Raw genomic sequence first — 6,941 nt, forward strand, 5'->3', positions numbered from 1 at the left:
TTATCAATACCCACCCAGTTCCCCTCCACCATCTGGCAGAACTGGTCCTCATCCTCAACAACTGCTCTTTCTGTGCCTGCCTTTTCGATGGCTGGGTGACACTGTCCACGTTCCAAGCCTACACTGCTTATGCCCCCCAATTGACATCTGCACTGCCGCGGTTCCAAAGTTCAAGTGCAATTGCCATTCAACCAGACATAACTACCCATGAATCAAACCAAACGAAGCTGTTACCCTGGGGCCAGGGTGAAAAACATAGCAGTAACAGTCAAACGCATCACATAGCACATATCAGATATCACTAAAATATAGGCACACAACAAAAAGTCCCAAGTCCCTGATCCCATGAACGGCTTGTCTCTTGCCAGGTGAACGCAGCCTCCACCTCCAGCTTGGATGCCACCCCGCCCGCTCCAACTCTCTCCTGGGCGGCTGAAAACAGGTAGCATCACGACCGGCTGTGACTGAGGCCACGTGGCTCCCCCTCCCGCCGTCTGCCAATGTCACTGAACTGGTCCTCGCAGCATCCCACATTAGCGATGTCCAACGGGCTCTGGCAATCAGGAGAAAAGTGACTGAGGATCACCGGCTGTCTGACGCAGGCAGCAGCAGGATCCTGCGATCATAGAAAACATGACACCACCTTTGGATAGCCCCTCGGAAGCCGCTGCGACTGAACGCACCACCACCTTACCCCACGCTGAGCTCATCAACTTCCACCCTTCCATCTCTGACACTTTCCTCCTCTTTCTCGATCTCCTTCGATGGAGACGGACCATCTACTGAGAAGATTAAGACTTGCTCTTTGTCAAAACACTCTGAGAAGTGTCGACTGCCACAACTGGCACAGTGGGGGCAGCCCGCAAGTGTCAACCTGCTCCTTGCACCAATGTAGTGTATCACAGCTCGCTAAGCCTAACCCGTCCATCCTTTTACAAACATACCATCCTGACTATTACCTTTTCCACCGTGTCACTTGTAAAAATGTTACTTGCTTCGCTCCACCTCTGCTGCTTCTGTTCTCAAGAGGAGACTTTCCATCCTAAAATCTCTGAGATGTCCCCTCCCCCCCCCCAAAGAACATGGTTTGCTTTTCACCGCCATCCATGCTGCGTAAAGCTGAAAGTGCGATTTATTATTTTGCTTTGTACAAACCTGCCACCACAGACAACCCTGAGATGCTTCTTCCTGCGGGCATACTCAGCAAATCTAAATCCCTCACTCGTATCTCCATTTCCTGCACATGAACTTCCACCCCCAACCTCCTACCATTAATACAGAAACATTAAATATCCAGCACATCATTCTCCGTAACTTCTGCCATCTCCAACAGGATCCTGCCGCTAAACACCTCCTTTCCCCGGACTACCCAGAACGATCGCTCTCTATGTGACTCCCTGGTCCACTCGTTCCTCCCCAGTGATTTCCCTCCTGACAAATTCTAGACTTCCTCCCTCGCCGCCATTCAGGGCCCCAAACGGTCCTTCCGAGTGGGGCGACGTTTCACCTGCAACGCCGAAGACGGCTTTGTTGAGCACCTTCGCTCTGTCCGCTGCAAAAGACGGGACTTTCCAGTGGCTAACCATTTCAACTCAGCTTCCCACTCAGACCTGTCTGTCCCTCCACTGTCACAATGAGGCCAAGTTCAGGTTGGAGGAGCACCATGTCATATCCCATCTGGGCAGCCTCCAACCTGACTGCACCGACATCGATTTCTCTAGCTAATGGCAAATACTCTCCCTTCATCCCTTCTCGCTTTTTCCATTCCCCATCCTGGCTCTCCTCTTTCCCCTTCTCCCCCCTCACCTCTAGCTTCCCCTCCTCCTTCCTTTTCTTCAATGGTTCTCTGAATTCTCCTATTAGATTCCTTCTTCAGCCCTTCACCTCTTCCACCCATCACCTGCCAGCGTCTCACTTCATCCCACCTTCCTTCTCACCTGGTCTTACCTATCTCCTTCCCTACCTCCCTTTCTCCACGTACAGGCTTCCAGTCTGGAGGACAGGTTCTCAGGCTGAAACTGTCCGTTCCCCTCCGTAGATGCCGCTAACAGTAAATCAGATCATGTGGCTGTCCTCCTCCTAACCGCATACAGTCAGAGGCTAAAGAACAAAGCCCAGAGATTTGGACAGCAAAGAGCTGGTCACGGGAGGCAGAGGACAGGCTAGGTGATTGCTCCGAGTTGGACACCTAAAACTTTGACAAACTTCTATAGATGTGTAGTGGAGTTTACGTTGACTGGCTGCATCACAGCCTGGTGTGGAAACACCAATACCCTCGAATGGAAAATCTTGACGGAAAATAGTGGACCTGGCCCTGTCCTTGACAGATAAAGCCCTTCCCAGCACATCTACAGGATACTCTATCGCAGGAAGGCAGCATCCATCATCAGGGACCTCCACCACCAAGGCCATTCTTTCTTCTTGCTGCTGCCATCAGGGTACAAGATTCAGGAACAGTTATTACCACTCAACCTATTGAACTTGCCCCATCATTGAAATATCCTCACAAGCAATGGACTCTGTCTACGAAGGTCAGTCACCCCGGTCATTGTATGTCGAGCGGTGGTAAATCAAGGCAACTGGACTGGCTGTGCTGTCCAGAAGACGTCTCTCCACTCACCCCAAAAGGTTTCATCAGTTCTAATTCACGGTGGATTATAAACTCTGTGAGTTGTTTAAAGGTGTAGCAATCACACGAGGGTCGTTAAGAGTCATGGAGGTACTGAGAGAGTCATTAGTCTTTGCATTGTGAACTGCTGTGGAGACGCCGGGGTAGAGGTGTTGGGACTGAATTGTAAGTAGCTGATTGTGGTGAACTAGATATACCTGTCTGACTGCTCCTGTGGCTCCTCCCACAGACCCTGCTGACTGCTCCTGTGGCTCCTCCCACAGACCCTGCTGACTGCCCCTGTGGCTCCTCCCACAGACCCCTGAATAAAGGCGACTGTGGTCTGCTGCAACTCACGCTGAGACTTAGGAAGTGAGATATCGGCTTTTATTGACTGAAGAACAACACTACATCCTGGGAAAATGAGGGAGAGCAGCAGACAGGTATATCTAGTTCACCACACTGATAGTGTCGTACCCCACTCCCCCGTTCAGGGATGAGTTTCCAGTTTGACAAAGATAGCTCCTTTAACCCCTTTTTCAGACCTCCTAACCTCTTCGATGAGTGGTCAAGTGTCTTCGAGACTACACAGCAAGTCTAGCTGCCCTGATTTACCACTGCTTGGTAACTTTCATGCTTTTGATATTTATTGATCATTGTGATTGTTTTCTTTCTTTTTATAGACAGCTTCTTGTCTTTTGCACACTGTTCTCCACGCTGTTGGTGTGATCTTTCACTGCCTCTATTACGGTTATTGGATGCCCACAAGAAAACAAATCTCTGGTTTGCGTGTGGTGGCATAAACGTACTCTGATCATACACATACTCTGATCATACACGTACTCTGATCATACACGTACTCTGATCATACACGTACTCTGATCATACACGTACTCTGATCATACACGTACTCTGATCATACATGTACTCTGATCATAAACGTACTTTCAACCCTGCACTTTGCGTTCTGAGTTGTCATTTGTGTTTGTTCAATGTGAAAAATTACTTTTTCGACAAGTAACCTTTCAAAAACATCACAATCTAAAGAGAAGTTTTAAATTGAATTAAGTGTATGCAAATTACAAAATGAAGTTTGCAAAGCCGCGTAGTTTCCTGCTTACAGTGATGGCTGGTCCGCGCAGCTGCTAAAGAGTTGGAGGGAATGTTGTTGGTGAAGCGAGCTGGGGCTGCAGCTGGCTGAGAGATCGGGCACACTTGATGAACCAACTGGTAGCCTCTGGTGCTGTAACCATTCTATCTTTCTCTCCTCTTCCCAATGCCCCATGCTCATCTCCTGGCCCACTGCTTCAGTTCCATATTTATAAACCCTCCCGTGCTCAACTCAATCACTCCCAGCAAATTTACGTCCCAGTTGTTCCTCTGATCCCAATGCTTGCATCTTTGCTACACTTCAAATCCTAGCCTGGGGGAAGCATTGAACTTAAATCCTCTTTCAGATGGGGCTTCCATTGTTTCCTGTGAAAATGCAGAAACATAGAAATCTACAGCACATTACAGGCCCTTCGGCCCACAATGTTGTGCCGACCATGTAACCCACTCTAGAGACTGCCTAGAATTTCTCTACCACATAGCCCTCTATTTTTCTAAGCTCCGTGTACCTATCCAAGGGTCTCTTAAAAGACCCTATCATATCCGCCTCCACCACCATCGCTGGCAGTGCATTCCATGCACCCACCTCTCTCTGTGTGGGAAAACTTGCCCCTGACATCTCCCTTGTGCCTATTTCCAAGCACCCTAAAACTATGCCCCTCATGTTAACCATTTCAGCCCAGGGACAAAGCCTCTGGCTATCCACACAATCAATGCTCCTCTTCATCTTATACCCCTCTATCAGGTCACCTCTCATCCTCCGTCGCTCCGAGGAGAAAAGGCCGGGTTCACTCAACCTATTCTCATAAGGCATGCTCCCCAATCCAGGCAACATCCTTGTAAATCTCCTCCACACTCTCTCTCTGTAGTATCCACATCCTTCCTGTAGTGAGGCGACCAGAACTGAGCCCAGTACTCCAAGCGGGGTCTGACCAGGGTCTTACATGGCTTTAACAAAGCGCTCCAGTGCAAGTGAGAGTGAGGGTCGGTCTTACACAGCGAAGGGTGGCAGGCACTGAGGAGTGTGGAGTGTGAGCAAAGGCATCTGGGAAAGCAGGACCAAAATCCATTGCAACAAAGAATCAAAGAAATCTTTTGGAACATTGGCCTTCTCAGATCAAAATACTGAGACCAGGAGTTGGGATGTTACGCTGAAGTTTTCTAAGACGTCGATGAGGCCTGATTTTGAGTGTAGTGATCACCTACCCACAGGAAAGATGCAAACAAGGTTGAAAGAGAGCAGAGAAAATGGACAAGGACGTTGCTGGGACTGGAAGACCTGAGCTACAAGGAAAGATTGAAGAGGTTGGGATTTTGTTCCTAACAACCGAGAAAACTGAGAGGAAATTTAACAGAGGTGTACAAAATTACGAGGGTATAGAGATAGGGCAAATGGAAGCAGGCTCTTCCTACTGAGGTTGGGTAAGACTCCAGCTGGGGGACGTTGGTTATGGGTGAGGGGTGAAATGTCTAAGGGGAACATGAGGGGAAACTCCTTCACTCAGAGGCTGGGAGAGTGTGGGGCAACTGCCAGAGCAAGTGGTGCATGCAAGCTCGATTTCAATGTTTGAGAGAGGATTGGATCAGTACACAGATGGGAGGGGCATGGAGGGCTATGGTTTGGGAGCAGGCCAATCAGACTGGGCAGATTAAATAGTTCGACTAGATGGGCTGAAGGGCCTGTCTGTGTGCTGTAATTTTCTATTACTCCATGTCTATGCCGTGGGCAAATTCAAAGGACCAGGTTGAAGCCATTCAGCCCCTCCAACTTGCTGCAAGATCCTATCGAACATCGTTCCTTTTCCTCCGTGGGTCCTGATGGCCTGAAGTTTCATCCTGGAGGTGGGAACAGCAGTCTGGGAATGAAGTGTTTGCTTTACTAGGAGCCAGCACAGTCTCAATGGGCCAAATGGCCTTATACAGTACTGTGCAAAAATCTTAGTTCAAAGTACATAAATGTCATCATATACAACCCTGAGATTCATTTCCTTGCGCTGCCGCGGTAAAAAACAGATTTCCTGACATGTGTGAGTGATGATAAACCTGATTCTGATCTGGGTCTCTATTGTGGACTGAGAGTGGGAAGGGGGCAGGGAGAGGGGGATCATGGTTGGGAAAAGGGGAAGGGAGAGGGGAGGGAGTGGGAAGCACCAGAGAGTGACCTTGCCTGTTGTCTCAGGGCTGGGTGTGTCTGCACCCACCCCTGTCACTCCTTCTCTGCCCCCTGTCCCACACCCCTTCCGCGGTGCTCCACCCTCACCATTCCCAACATCCTTTGCTCCCGCCAGATTTACAAACTCACTCTCTGCTCCACATTGACAAATACAGTACTGTGTGAAAGTATCAGGCAGTGTTATGTTTTGTATCTTCAAAACATTAAACTAATTCAAATGACAGCAAGGGAGTCTGAAACGCAGCTCTAACTTTGTCTTTAAACAATTGCACACGTATCACATGGTAGCACAATGTCGAATGCAATTCATGCTTTTTCCCAGGGCTGAAATGGCTGCCACAAGAGGATACAGGTTTAAGGTGCTGGGGAGTAGGTACAGAGGTGATGTCAGGGGTAAGTTTTTCACTCAGAGAGTGGTGAGTGCGTGGAATGGGCTGCCAGCAACGGTAGTGGAGGCGGATACGATAGGGTCTTTTAACAGACTTCTGGATAGGTACATGGAGCTTAGAAAAATAGGCTATGGGTAAGCCTAGTAGTTTCTAAGGTAGGGATGTGCTCGACACAGCTTTGTGGGCCGAGGGGCCTGTATTGTGCTGGAGGTTTTCCGTGTTTCTACATATGATCAAGAGTGCTTAATCGAACTATATATACTCAAATGTTATACTCACACCCTATATATAGTGGAAAAGGGAAAGATGATACTGCTCCTTGCAGGACATCGTGATGCACCATCAATAACTCTCGGAGACGGGAGGCGAACGATAGGCTTTTATTAGCAGCAAGAGACCACCACACAACATCCTGGAGACTGAGGGAGGAGCAGTGCCTCCAATCGCCTTTATACAGGGGTCTGTGGGTGGAGCCACAGGAGCAGTCAGCAGAGGGGCATGTCCAGACAGGTGTAGGTAGTTCACCACACATTGATGAGGATGGGAAATGAGCTACAAGGAAATGGAGGGAGTTTGGATGGAAAAACTTGATAAAACTATTGGAGGGGGATACACAATGCCCTACAAGACATCTTTAAATGTGAAATACCCTTAGAGAGTA

Source organism: Hemitrygon akajei, chromosome 28, assembly GCF_048418815.1.
Source record: "Hemitrygon akajei chromosome 28, sHemAka1.3, whole genome shotgun sequence".
NCBI classification, from domain to species: Eukaryota; Metazoa; Chordata; class Chondrichthyes; order Myliobatiformes; family Dasyatidae; genus Hemitrygon; species Hemitrygon akajei.